Source organism: Gossypium hirsutum, chromosome D09 (genome assembly GCF_007990345.1).
Source record: "Gossypium hirsutum isolate 1008001.06 chromosome D09, Gossypium_hirsutum_v2.1, whole genome shotgun sequence".
Classification (NCBI taxonomy): Eukaryota; Viridiplantae; Streptophyta; class Magnoliopsida; order Malvales; family Malvaceae; genus Gossypium; species Gossypium hirsutum.
In genome coordinates, this window is record NC_053445.1 from 34,339,679 (window position 1) to 34,354,349 (window position 14,671).

Below are 14,671 nucleotides of genomic sequence, written 5' to 3' on the forward strand. Positions count from 1 at the left end.
CGGTTAGATATCAGAGTTCCATTAATGAGGAAGAAGAAGGTTCGGAAGTAGGGTGATAACTTCTATGAAGTTTCGTTTAGCTATGAAAGAGTTCCCGTGGCGTGTTATTTGTGTGGGATTATAGGACATAGCGAGCTGAACTACCGGAAAATGCTTGATATGCCAAACGGAATCATGGTTAGGGAGTAACCGGAGGAAATCCTGGCGGAGGCTCGTCGACAGCTACGGAAATCGCCCACTCAATGGCATAGGGAGGTTAGGGTTTTATCTCCCTTGGACTTTAACCAAGGTGACCAAGAGGTTCAAAATTCGGCAGCCGAAAGAGGGGAATCGATGTCTATTTTTTTCCTAAGAATTCAGTTTTCAATAGGACTACTAAGAACGTGGGAAAAGTTTGGATGATTTGCTTCAAGTAGGCCGAAGTTCCATGGGCTTCACATATAGAGCTATGGGATGGAGCTTCTGTAACAGTCCAGTTACTACATGAGAAGGGTTGTCTGCTTGCTCCGATGTGAAGCTATGGTTATGGACATCGATGAGGTTAGGAAACGACTGCGAAGTGAGACAACTGACGGGATTCGTCTCGATTGGGATTGGGATTGGGATTAGTATTGGTGGTGATAAATCCCCTCCGGATGAAGCCTTTTTATCCATTACAGAGGAATCGGCCAGCCTTTTAGCGGAGGCTCGTCGAAAACAATGGAACTGTCAAGGTTTGGGCAACCCCTACGTAGTTTTGTCCTTGGAGGACCTTGTATACTCAAATAAGATTTCAGCTTACTTGGGAAAGAGGTCATGGTTTAGATGCTTTTGTGCTGGAGCGACTTAACAGAACCTTTGCCACTCCTGACTGGATGCAGATGTTTCCTTACTCTAAGCTGAAGCTCTATAATCTGACGGCTGCTACTTCGGACCATAACCCCATAAAGTTGGTTGTTGGTACCTTTCTTTCAGATCGGGTGGTGCTACAAATTGAGTTTGAAAATATGTGGCTCTCACTTTGTGGATGTTATGTCTAAAAGCTGGTCTGATTGTTCATCAACTCCTATCTCAGAGAGGCTTAAAGAGTGTGGGAATCATTTGCTTGCTTGGTCCCGCGGGCTAGGTAGTAATTTCTAGCTGAGGATTCAAACTTTGAGACGGTAGATTGCTCGACTACAAGCGCTGGCCGTCACTGTTGCTTCGTTGGGTAGCTTACAGTCTGATCTTAATGCTCTTTTGGCTTGCCAAGCAGTGTATGGGAAGCAGCAAAAAAAAAAAAGAAATTTTGGATGAGGGACGTTGAGGCTAATACGAAGTATTTTCATGCTCAAGCCTCTAAGCGAAGGTTGACGAATCGATTTCTTTTTTTTCGATGGTGCTGCTGCACATCCTTTTTATGATAAAGAGGGTATGCACGTTATTATCCAGGCTTATTTTGTTGGTCTGTTTGCTCTTTGAACAATTATGATTTTAGTAGCTTTATGAAGTTGCCAACTTGTGTGGAGATTAATCAGAATGAGGCTCTGCTCGTAGCTTTTGACATTCAGGAGTTTAAAGCAGCAATTATGAAGAAGCATCAAATAAAGCACCGAGACCTGATGGTATGAATCCTGCTTTCTTTCAGCCTTGTAGGAATATTGTTGGTCAGGATATGTTTCAAGAGTGCTGTTGGCTAAATCGAGGAGAGCTTCCACATTATGTAAACGACACCGTTATTGTTTTGATCCCCAAGAAAAATAAGCCTGACCAAATGAAAGATCTTCAGTCTATTGCTTTGTGCAACGTTCTTTCTAAGATCTTGTTGAGGTTCTTGCTAACAGATTGAAAACTATCTTACTTGGTCTAATCTCCCTGATGCAGTCTGCCTTTGTGCCAGGACGACTCATAAAGGATAATGTATTGGTCGCCTTTGAATTGATTCATCACATGTGAAATAAGGGTCGAGGTAGAGTAGGCGAAGTAGCATCGAAAGTCGACATTAGCAAGTCTTATGACAGATTGGAATGGGGCTTCCTTGAGTTTATTTTGCAAAAGATGGGTTTTGTTAAGCAATGGATTTCTTGGATTATGTACTGTGTATCTATTGTTAAATACTTTGTGTTTTCTTAATGGTTGTGAGTGGAGCCCATTGTGCCGAAGCGGGGTTTACGGTAAGGGGACCCATTGTCTCCTTATTTATTTTTGTGCATGGAAGGACTGAGTTATCTACTTTGTCAAGCTGAGGCCGAAGGGGATTTGCATGGAATTTCGATTAGTCACTGGAGCCTCAGCAGATGATAGTTTTTTCTTCTTTCAAGCAACGAGTTCAGATGTAGTACTATGAAGAATATTTTGTTACGTAATGAATTTGCTTCTATGTAGGTGATTAACTTTCAGAAATTAGGGATTATGTTTAGCTCCAATACTAAATTACAAGATCGGAATGTTGTCATGGCAATATTTGGGGTTACTACACTGTTGGATCATAGTAGATATCTTAGTCTACCATCGTTGGTTGGTAGCAACAAAAGATAATTTTTTTTCTTTTATCAATGAGCTGCTTAGCAAACGACTTTTTTCTTGGAAGAACAAACTCCTATCCAAGCTAGGTAAGGAAGTTGTTATTAAAACTGTGGATCAGGATATGCTTGTGTTTTGCATGAGTGCCTTGTTGATACTAGTTAGTATGTGTGAGGAGCTGCAAAGAATGATGAGTTCTTTCTGGTGAGGGTCAGGTAATAATGACTGTGGAAAGATTTATTGGACATCCTAGGACAAACTCATTTGACCACTCATCTGAATTCTCTCCTTAGTCGTGTTATGTAAGCTAAATATTCTGTTTACAGCGACCTTGGGTTCTAACCTTTCATATAAATGGAGGAGTATTTATGCGGCAAAGAGCTTGCTTGCTAGTGGTACCCGTTGGTGTGTGGGTGATGGCTCGAGTATATAAGTGTTTAATGACACTTGGTTGGGTAATGGGTAGTAGTTTTTATGTCGAGTCCTTATCTTTTCCAGGCATGAAGAGTTTCCGGGTGAAGAAGTTATTTTCGGTATGTGGATTTTCCTGAAGGTATCCTTGCTTCTATTCATCTGCGTCATATCGTAAAGATTATAAGCTTGTTTCAAGATAGTACGGGAGAAATAGGAGTTTTGAAGTTGTGTTCAAGACCCAAAACGAATCCCGAAAAGTCAAACCAATACAGTGACTTGTTGCATCACAAATCTTCAGTTGTATGCATTTTGTTTCTATTTCTTCTAAATTCAAAAATTCCCATTATAAAACTCTTGAAAACTACCAAATATCTTTTAATGAGAAATTTGCACTTTTAACCCCTTTCTCTTTATCACTTCACAATAATTAATTCCATGTGTCCTCACTTAACATCAAAATACTATTTTTATCATAAAATACCTGAGAAATTATCAAAATACTGTTTTTATAGTAAAATTATCATTTTTTGTCCCTTTTTTTTTCATAACAATAGGCACTTTCTCAATTTAAAAATCATAATTCAAAATAAATCCCATAACATAGATCCATAAATTTTGGAAATTATGCTTTTATCCATTTCTCGGAAAAATAAAAAATTTACAATTTAGTTCATATACTTTTGATTTTATTCAATTCAATTCAAAATTTATTTTTTTCTCGATACCATTATATATCCCTTGTAATCCTAATATATAAAAAATCATTTTCCGAGTTCTCACATCCAAAATTTACTTCATTGATTTCCAAAAATAAATCTTTATAGTTCCTTTAAAATTTCACTTTATAGAATTCAATTTTGATTTTTTTTTTAAAATTCAATATAATGGTTCTTGGAACAGTGTCATTTACGGTATTGTAAAATTTGAGGTGTTATAGCTGCTGCCCCTTAATATTCCTTATGAAAAAATACTGTATTTTCTATTAAAATATTATTATTTAATTACCTTTTTTCTTATGAATGGGAACTATAGGATGACTTAAAAAAGGGAGACAAGTTATCCATACAATTTTTTTCAGTTTCCCATAGAGAGAATTAATTTTCTCATTAAAAATTAATTAAAAGTTTGCATTATGTGTGCTCGATTTGTGTAGTTCAGGCCCACACTCAAAGCAAGCCGAGGTGCGAGGATGGTAGAGAATATCGTTTGGTTGAAAACTCGAAACAACTTAAACCATCTTGCTCAAAGCATAGATACTAATTTGTTCTAGGGTTTATTATTATAAATATCACAAAGCTCGATTTTAAGAAAAAAATATTTAAACCTCCGTTGTGTAACATTCACTATTTTCTTAATCAATTTTTCCAACATGACAAGCTCACCAATTAACGGAGGGCACGTGGCCTATAAGTGTTGCTCTCAAATTAACACTCCCCCAAGCCTCGTAATAGAGAACTGATATTTTTTCTACTACCTCTCTCTCAACTAGGCTCCTTTGAAGCTCTTTGCAATCTCTTTTTCCTTAACTCATTACTTTCAAGTCTCGACCCATAAGATACAGTACCTCTGACCTCCTCACCACATTCATGTATCAACGATAAATGTACTCATAAAATTTCTTTAATTAAATTAATCCCGAAATTCTTTCTAATTTCTACATAGATCATAAATTATATAACTAAAAAAGTTATAACACAATGCTTAAAAAGGCCACCCAACCCATAAATAGAGGTGTTTATGGGCTGGGTCGGGCCCAACCCAAAAATAAATTTAAGATTTTGTCTAAATTTAGTCTGGATAAAAATGCTATAACCCGAGCTCGGTCCAGCCCGCCCGTATTAATTTTTTTATATTTATTATATAATTTTTTTAAAAATATAATAAATCAAAAATATTAAAAATAATAAAATAAATGTTTCCCAACAAATTGAAAATAAATATATATGTATACTTAAATAACACTAAGATAGGTGTAATTTAATAAGCAAATGCTTCTAAAATAGTAACAAAATTAAGAATAAAACAAGAATTATACAATATCTAAACAATAACAATAAAATAGTACCAACATAACAATGAATGATAGCAAAATAGTGAAATAATAATAATAAAAAATAAGGAAAAGTAACAGTTTTTTTTGCATATTCGGGTCAGGCCGGAATCGAGCCAAAAAATTCAGCCCGTTTCCTAAACGGGCCTTTTTTTTGTCCAATCCCATTTCTCAAACCTATATTTTTAGGCAAACCTTCCCACTTGTTGGGCCGGGGCGGGCCACCGAACTTATCCCATAGACAAATTTACTCACCCAAACTCGTATATTCCTACGTTGATAACCATATCAATCAATTTAAGACTTAACAAACATGTACTTAATTTAAACCTCCGAATTCTCTAAATAATTAAATTGTGAGAACCCCATATGAAATTTTAAAGAGCTTAGCACGAATCTTTCGAACTCTAAAAGCGGAAGTTCACGGATCGATCGTCACGAATTTGTCTAAATCCCTTCCTTTTTGCAAGTCGTGGCAAAAAGTGTTAAGCTTTCACTTCATATTTCACAGTCTTTCCCTCTATCCATTCAAAACCATCTTTTTAAGTTAATTCTACTTTAAACTAAACCCATTTTTATAAACTTTTTTTTTGAAGTTTATTTCTTCACTAAACTCTCACAGCTTTAATTTTGATATGATCTTCATTAGTTAGGTTTTGACATGTGAAGGTGGATAATGAAGAATTTTTTGTTTTATTTATTTTGGTTGGAATTGAAATGAACAAAGTTATCTTTCTTTTATTAATTTGGGAGTTAACGAGTTCTTAATGGCTATTATTAGTGTTGACATTTTTTATGATTATGGATTTTTTGGTGGGGGGTTGGAGTGTATGAGCATGAAATGTGATTACTTTCTACATTTGGATTTATCATAGTGTTTATGATATTGGTCTTAAAATGGAAATTTTGTTGGCTATTTTGATTTTATGATTGCTCACATGTATGCTTGTTGCCCTTTTATTTTTCCATTTTTATAATTTTGGGGAAGGAGGTGAGTTTCCTTTTCTCTTGTGTTGGCCAAGATTAATGGATAAAAGGGAAATGAGTGCTAGGATGGAAACTAGTGAGAATTTGTGTCAAGTTGTGGGAGGAGTCCATGGACATTTAAAGAACTTGGTTAATGGGGTTGTGTCTGAGACTATTATTGTGCAAAGTTCTTAAGAAAATGTATGTTTTAGTGGAGAAAATGCAGGTTTGAGGTTCCAAAATAATGGCTTTGGATCATGTAAGCATAGGAGGTTGATTATGGGGGAGGAATTGGTCAGCCTAATGGGGTTGCATCTGAGACTGTCATTGTGGTTGACACCACAGATGCAACAACTTTTTGTACAAGTGATGGGGTATTAGAATCGAAAGATAATGGATTGGATTCAAGTAAAGTATTGGCAGACATACCAAAGACAAAAGTTGCTGAAGAAGAGGACTTGAGTATGATTGTGATTAAATGCTAAAGTTACATATTTTATGTAATTAATTTGGTATATTTATGAGAATGCACCACTAATTTTGCCATATTTATTGAATTTTGTGCAGGAATGTAATTTGGGGCTAAATAGAAGAAAAAGGAAACAATTGGGCTGAATTGAAGAAAGAAGCGAAAAAGGAGGGCAAAAGAAGAATTTTTCCAAGATTAATTAGCTGAAATTTTTGAGTTAGTGGGAGATTATTTTGGGATTTAATTTATTATGAGATATTTTTCCTTAGTTTCCTATGACTAGTTGGCTCCTAATTTAGTAAATCCACTAGTATAAATAGAGCTTGTATTGTTCATCAATTCATCAATAAAAAAACATTAAGCTCTTGTCTTTCAATACATTCTCTCTTTTCTCACGTAGCATTGTTGTTTCTTTAGTTTCCTTTCCTTCAATTTTTTTCCAATAGCTAATCACCAAATCAAGCCATTTGCAATTCCTTTTTCAATTTTTTTCCAAGTAGTCAACCACCCCACTTTAATATATTCCAACCCCCATACTCAATCACATTACCCATCTTTTCACCCATTTACCTTAATTAATTTATCAAATACCAACATGTCTCAAACCTTAGCCAACTAAACCCATTTTCAGCTTTAGGCCGAAATTAGCCTCGTCAAAACCCGTGAATTACGAACCCGAGCCATTTAACTCCTAAAAATTCCAGTACTTATTACTTCTCCGGATTAAGAGTATGATTTTGTCAGCTCACAAAGTCAGATCAACACTAAGTCAAAAAAAGACGTCGTTTGATTTAGTGTGGTTAGACGTACAGTTGGAATTTCGAAAAGAACGTTTCTAATCGGTTTTCTGTGAACACATTGGCGTGCCAAGTGGAGATTGTTGTTTGGTTCCGTCAAGGGAAATAGTAACCAGATTTAAATGTCCCACGTGGTTGAGGGCATTGGTTCGAGCTAGGCTCTTCTAGAACGCAAAGCTGCCGGAGTTCTAAATCACGAACGTTTCGTGGTTGTTCGATCGGTAAGAGTTAGTTATTGGACGTTCCATAACTAATTTACACAAGGAAGAGTTGGTGTCCGAGGCGTCCTTGGTAGCTATAACTAGCTTATTGGAAAAGAGGAGTTCATCCAATTTCAAGGATCGGTTCAAAGACGAGGAAAATTCGCGCCTAAAGCTGAGCTCATTCTAATTAATTTTTCTTAATATTTATTTCACAGTTTTTATTATTCTATTTTCAACTTTCACTTTTTACGTTATTTTTCTGTTTATCTCAGGTTTTCAAATTTTTATCCCCCCGAACGTCTTGGGCACGACAGCTGCCCCGACATAAATCTGGTCAAGTGAGCGATAATTTACAGTAAACCAGTCTCTGAGGGATCGACCCTACTCCCTATACTGCATAATTTGCAAACTAAGGCATAGGTTTATATTGGTGGATTCGACACCCATCAGTTTTGGCGGCGTTGCCGGAGACTGGCAGCACTACAATTGCTTACATTATCTTCATAACTAGATCTTCATCCGAAGATCTCGAATACGACCCAGAGATCAAAAAATCAGCACGAGCACGATGAAAAGAGACAGAAGCTCTTAAACATGCAAGTAAAGAAGAAGTTGAGCTAGGACAAGGGCTCTTAGAAACCGACATTGAAAAGTTGAGACTAGCAATTCGTACAGAGGCAATTCGACGTGGAAAACAAGTCGAAGTGGTTGATCCTGAGACCGAACCACTTCCTGAAACAAAAGAAGTAGAAGACAACCTCGGCGAACCAGAAAGGATGGCAAACTGAACCATTCATCAACTAGCCGCTGCTCCCAACGAGCAAACACCGTTATGTATCAACTATCCAATTAGAGAAACCCCATTTGAGTTGAAGTCAGGCCTGATCCACCTTTTTCCCACTTTTCGAGGCTTGAAGAATGAGAATCCACATACCCACTTGAGAGAATTCCACATGGTCTGCTCAAGCATGAAACCTCAGGGAGTAACCGAATATGAAATTAAACTTCGGGCCTTTCCTTTTTCTTTAGTTGATACAGAAAAAGAATGGTTATTTTACTTACCTCCAGGTTCTATTACAACGTGGGATGACTTATCACGTGTTTTTCTTGACAGATTTTTCCCAGCATCGCGAGCAGCTGAACTTAAGAGAGACATAGTGGGAATCCGCCAAACAGAAAGTGAATCGCTCTATGACTATTGGGAGTGGTACAAAAAACTGTGTGCAAGTTGTCCTCAATACAGTTTGACCGAGCAACCACTTCTTCAGTATTTCTATGAGGGTTTGCTCTCTATGGAAATGAAAATGATTGACGCGGCTAGTGGGGGGGCACTTGTCAATATGACTCCTCAAAGGGCAAGAGAATTGATATCCACCATGGCGGCAAATTCTCAACAGTATCGGCCGAATTCAGAACCCACAAGACGGGTTAATGGGGTAAACGTTTCATCCTTAGAAGATAAATTGGATAAGCTCACTAATATTGTTCAATCTATGCTTACAGAAAAGAAGAATCAGACCCAACTGTGTGGAGTTTGTACTACATCTGAACATCCGACGAATTTGTGCCCAATCCTTAACGAAAATTCAACGGCATATGTCGACGCTGTCGGAGGTTTTCCGGGACCTCCACAAAGATGATATGATCCTTTTTCTAACACCTACAATCCCAGGTGGAAGGATCATCCCAACTTGAATTACGGAGCTAATCCCCAATATAATCCATCATACCAACCGAGACCTTTGCAATCACCGCAACCGCCACCCAAGCCGAGCACATCTCTAGAAGCTGTTATGGAAAGACTTGCCGTCGATGTTGCGAAGTACCAACAGAGGACGGACGCATCAATACAAGAGATAACTAATCAAGTTAGTAAACTCTCGATGGCGGTTAATCGTTTGGAATCTCAAGGTAAATTACCTTCCCAGACAGAGCCAAATCCTCAGCAGAATACAATTGCAATAACTCTTCGTAGTGGAAAAATTCTGGAGATAGTTCCAGAAAAAAGTCATGGGCAAGACAACGAACGGGAAAAATAGATCTCTGATCCAAAAGCCAGACCGAAATTAGAAATTTAGAAACCAGTTGTGGTGCCACCTCCTTTTCCAGGGAGACTCGCGAAGGATAAGAAAGAAAAGGAGGAAAAAGAAATCATCGAAACGTTCAGGAAGGTGGAGGTAAATATCCCTTTACTCGACGTTATCAAACAAATCCCTCGTTATGCGAAATTTCTCAAGGAATTATGCACTAGCAAGAGAAGGTTAATAGGTAACGAAAGAGTAAATATAGGAGAAACTGTCTCCGCGGTACTACAAAAGAAAGTTCCGCCTAAATACAAGGACCAATGTATGTTTGCTATTTCCTGTGAGATAGGTAATGTGTGATTTAGAGGCTTCCATTAATGTTATGCCTTATCCTATTTATAAGTTGATTAACGCGGGTCCTTTGAAAAAGACAGCAGTAATAATCCAGTTGGCGGACAGGTCAGTCATCTATCCCGAAGGGTTGCTTGAAGACGTCCTTGTTAAAGTTAACGAATTAGTTTTCCCTGCAGATTTCTACATTATTAATATGGAAGACGATAACTCAACTAATTCGTCTGATATTTTGCTTGGAAGGCCATTCTTAAGTACCGCAAGCGCAAAAATTGATGTTCAGAGTGGAACATTGACAATGGAGTTTGATGGCGAAATCGTGAAATTCAATGTTTACGAAGCCATGAGTCATCCTAACTCATTGTCAAATATTTCCAGTATCGATAGCATAGATTGTTTAACTCAAAATTATTCTGAATATCATGACTTTGATGAGTTGGAAACTGTCCTTTACAGAAGCATTGACATGGATGCATTGAGTCGTCTCGAGGAGTTAGCAGTTATAGAAGATCCATTGCGAGAAATTGTAAAACACTTGGAGACGCAACCATCATTGACGAGTCGAGGTAACCATCTTGAACTATTACCTTCCCAAGTTAAAATGTTGCCTTCAATTTTGCAGCCACCAACCTTGGAGCTTAAAGCGTTACCAGACCACCTCAAGTATGTCTTTTTGGGAGAGAAAGATACCTTACCGGTAATAGTGTCAAATAGACTAACCAAAGACGAGGAGGAAAGTCTAGTTCGAGTTTTGAAGGAATATAAGGAAGCTATTGGTTGGACAATAGCCGACATAAAAGGGCTAAGTCCATCCACGTGTATGCACAGAATTTCCATCGAAGATAACACGAAACCAAAAAGAGATGCTCAAAGGCGCCTTAATCCACCCATGACGGAGGTAGTAAAGAAAGAAATCCAGAAAATGTTGGATGCTGGAATGATATACCCGATCTCTGACAGTGATTGGGTTAGCCCGGTACATGTCGTGCCCAAGAAAACTGGCGTGATGGTGGTGCAAAATTCATCAGGAGAGCTAGTTCCTACTCGAGTCCAGAATGGATGGAGGGTTTGCATCGATTACAGAAAGTTGAATGCAGCTACCCGGAAGGACCATTTCCCACTTCCCTTCATCGATCAAATGCTCGAGCGATTAGCTAGTAAGACCCATTATTGTTGTCTCGATGGATATTCAGGATTTTTCCAAATTCTGGTGGCGCCTGTAGATCAAGACAAAACAACTTTCACGTGCCCCTTTGGAACGTTTGCGTATAGACGAATGTCGTTTGGACTCTGTAATGCTCCGTAGAGGTGTGCATAATTCGGTTAAAACCGAAAAAATTTGGTTAACTGACCGAATTCGGTTAAGCGGTCGGTTAACCGAATTTTTTCGGTCTGGGGTCGAGTAATTTTTTTTGATTTTTCGGGTAACGGTTAATTCGGTTCGAAACCGGTTGGTTAACCGAAAAAAATTCGGTTAACCGAATATTGCAGGGTAAGCTCTAAAAAAAATTTGGACCCTTATTACCATGGGCCTCAACCAGGTCAAATTAAATTTGGCCCAATTTATTTTCTCTCCTCTAAGAACCAAACTTTTTTTCAGCACTCAGCACACTACCACAGCAGTGACCAGCCAACTTTCACAATTTCACTAACACCCCTAAATCCCTAATATTCTCAATCTCAGTTGAATCGAGAAAACCTACCATTTTCACACCTTTTTGCTGTCCATTTCTCTTCCACCACACCAACACCCAGACCCAGGTTTGTTGTCTTCTAATTTTACACCATGTTGCTGTCCATTTCTCCTTACTGCTTGACATTTGTGCTTTCAGCTTACTTTTATGGGTTTTTCTTTTTATTTCTGGGTTTTGCTTACTTTTATGTTAGTAATAATGTCTTCTTACTTTTTGTGCTTTTCTTTCATTATTATTTTCAAAAAAAATGTTGATTTTCTCTGTTGATTTCCTTGAAGGTTTGAACTCCAAAAGCTTGTTGATAACTATCTTATAACTATCTCTCACTGACAAAATAAAATGTTGCCTTACTTTATTTATTAACTATTATTTTAAGTTAATGTTTTTCATTGTTAAATATTTATTAGTTGAAAAACTATGTCGTTGTATACTATTGTCTTAATTTTTTCATTGTATACTATTGTCTTAATTTTTTCATTGTATACTATTGTCTTAATTTTTTCTTTCATCTTTATAGTTAACCTTTGTCGTTTTTTAATTACTTTTTTTTATTTGTAATTAATGATAATTTTATATTGCATTAATTAAATAACAAAATCCTATATTGTTAATTAAATAATTAAATAATTAAATGCGAACATTTGAATATTAAAATATTTAAAATTAAAAATTGTTATTATTTATGATTCAGTTGTATATGTTATTATTTAGAATAATAAACATCTTAATTATCAAATGAATATCGGGTTCACTGTCATTACATAAATTGAACATAAATTGAAATATCATATAAGATTATCAAATTGAACCGTTCAAACAAAATACCTTAATCAGTCGTATAAGATTATTTTTCATATAAGATTATTTTTTATACCTTAATTCAATTTCTGTTCAATTATCAAATTGAATCTTACATGAACCGTTCACATCGATGATCATTTTTCTTTACGGCAAAACAACAATAATTTTATTGCTAACTACAATTTTCTCCACCCAATGATGCAAAAGCATATTTATTTAATTAGTTTGACTTTGCTTGGGCTTTATCAACTAATTTAATTGATTAAGTTGAATACCGAAGGGTGCAGTGCATGTGTTCCATAATGATCAACTAATTTAATTGATTAAGTTGATTAAGTTCCATATTGCATCAATTTAATTAAGTTTCTAGATTTTGTAAATAATGTTGTCCTTGACCCCAAGTTTGTCGTATTATTTTAATTTATTATATATATTTTTTCTTGCAGAATGTCAACCGAACCAACATCTATTGGGGGTAGTGTTACACCTCCTACTTCGATAGATTCTGAAAATTCGAGAGTTGGAGCTTCAATCCAAACAAAGGGGACTACCGGGAAAAGAAAAGCCCCTCCTCAAAGGTCAGAAGTTTGGTCTCACTTCACTAAATTTATTAATAGTGAGGGTGCAAGTAAGGCTAAATGTAATTATTGTGAAAAGGAATTTTGTTGTGATATGAAAAAAATGGTACGGGGTCATTGAAATATCATATTGGTTCATGTAAGAAAAATCCTAGTAATGTTGTTGACACTAGTCAATGACAACTAGTTTTACCTAGAAAGGGAGTTGAAGTGGGGGAAGGGAATCTTTCAACTTGGAGATTTGATCAAGAAGCATGTAGGAAAGGATTAGCACAAATGATTCTGATTGATGAATTACCTTTCAAGTTTGTTGAAAGTGAAAGTTTTAAGAAATTTATGTTTGTGGCATGTCCTAGGTTTCATATTCCTTCACGAACTACTATGACTAGGGATGTTTATCAATTGAATCTAGATGAAAGGGTCAAGATAAAAAAACTTTTGAGAAGTTCTTGTTCTAGAGTTTGCTTAACTACTGACACATGGACATCTTTGCAAAGAGTTAATTATTTGTGTATCACTGCTCACTTTATTGATAACGATTGGAAATTGAATAAAAAGATTTTAAACTTTTGTCCAATTTCTAGTCATAAGGGTGAGTCCATTGGGATGGTGATTGAGAAATGCTCGTTGAATTGGGGGATTGATAAGTTGTTTACTGTTACTGTTGATAATGCAAGTTCAAATGATGTTGCTATTGGTTATTTGAGAAAGAAATTTAACCCTCGAGGGGGTTTAGTTCAAAATGGTAAATATCTTCATATGAGATGCATGGCACACATTGTGAATTTGATTGTTGTTGAAGGCTTAAAGGAAATGAATAAATCTGTTGAACGTGTTAGGGGGGCTGTTAGATATGTGAGACAATCTCCAGCTAGATTACAAAAGTTTAAGGAGTGTGTTGTGGTAGAAAAGATAGAGTGCAAGAAGATGTTGTGTCTTGATGTTTGTACTAGGTGGAACTCGACCTACTTAATGTTAGACACTGCTCAGAACTTTGAGAGAGCTTTTGAGAGATTTGAGGAGCAAGATACAAATTTTAGGGCTGAACTTGAAAGGGGAGAGGGCTGGCCTAGTGTGGATGATTGGGATAATGTTAGAAACTTGAGGGATTTCTTGGAACACTTTTATGAAGTCACTTTGCGTATATCTGGCACTTCATATGTCACGTCCAATAATTTTTTTGATGAGCTTTCTGAAATTGATATTCTTTTACGAGATGCTCAGTTAAATAGTAATATTGATTTCAATGTTATGGCCATCAAGATGAAAGAGAAGTATGATAAGTATTGGGGTGATATTGATAAGATGAATTTGCTTATATTTGTTGCTTGTGTTTTAGATCCTAGACAAAAACTAAAGTATCTTGAATTTGCACTTAGTGAAATGTCTAGTTCTGAAAAAGCTTGTGAAATGATGCAAAAGTTGAAGTAATCTTTGTATGAATTGTTTGATGAGTATAAGCCTCCACTTCATGGTACTTGTAGCCAATCGAGTGTGTCAACACATGTTTCTATTGGTGAACCACAACAAAAAATGAAAAGGCGAATGCAAGCTTTGTATAAAAAGCGTGAGTTGGAAATTTGTGGTGAGGATAAAACATTTGAGTTGGATAAATATCTAGCTGAGGCTAATGAAGAATTTGTTGAAGATTTTGATATTTTATTGTGGTGGAAAGTGAACAGCCCTAGATTTCCCACTCTTTCAAAAATTGCTAGAGATGTGTTAGCTATACCGGTTTCTACGGTTGCTTCAGAGTCTGCATTTAGTATTGGAGGACGTGTGCTTGATCAATATAGGAGTTCTTTAACTCCTAAAATTGTACAAGCTCTTGTGTGTACTCACA

General features: G+C 36.4%; 1 long non-coding RNA gene across 1 annotated transcript; it reads left to right on the forward strand.

The window, feature by feature from the left end:
• Positions 1 to 5,507: 5,507 nt before the first annotated feature.
• LOC121220830 (uncharacterized) lies at positions 5,508 to 6,756 on the forward strand. The gene is made up of 2 exons (XR_005918045.1): positions 5,508 to 6,373; positions 6,479 to 6,756. It is a non-coding gene; the product is annotated as an uncharacterized lncRNA (long non-coding RNA).
• Positions 6,757 to 14,671: the final 7,915 nt, after the last annotated feature.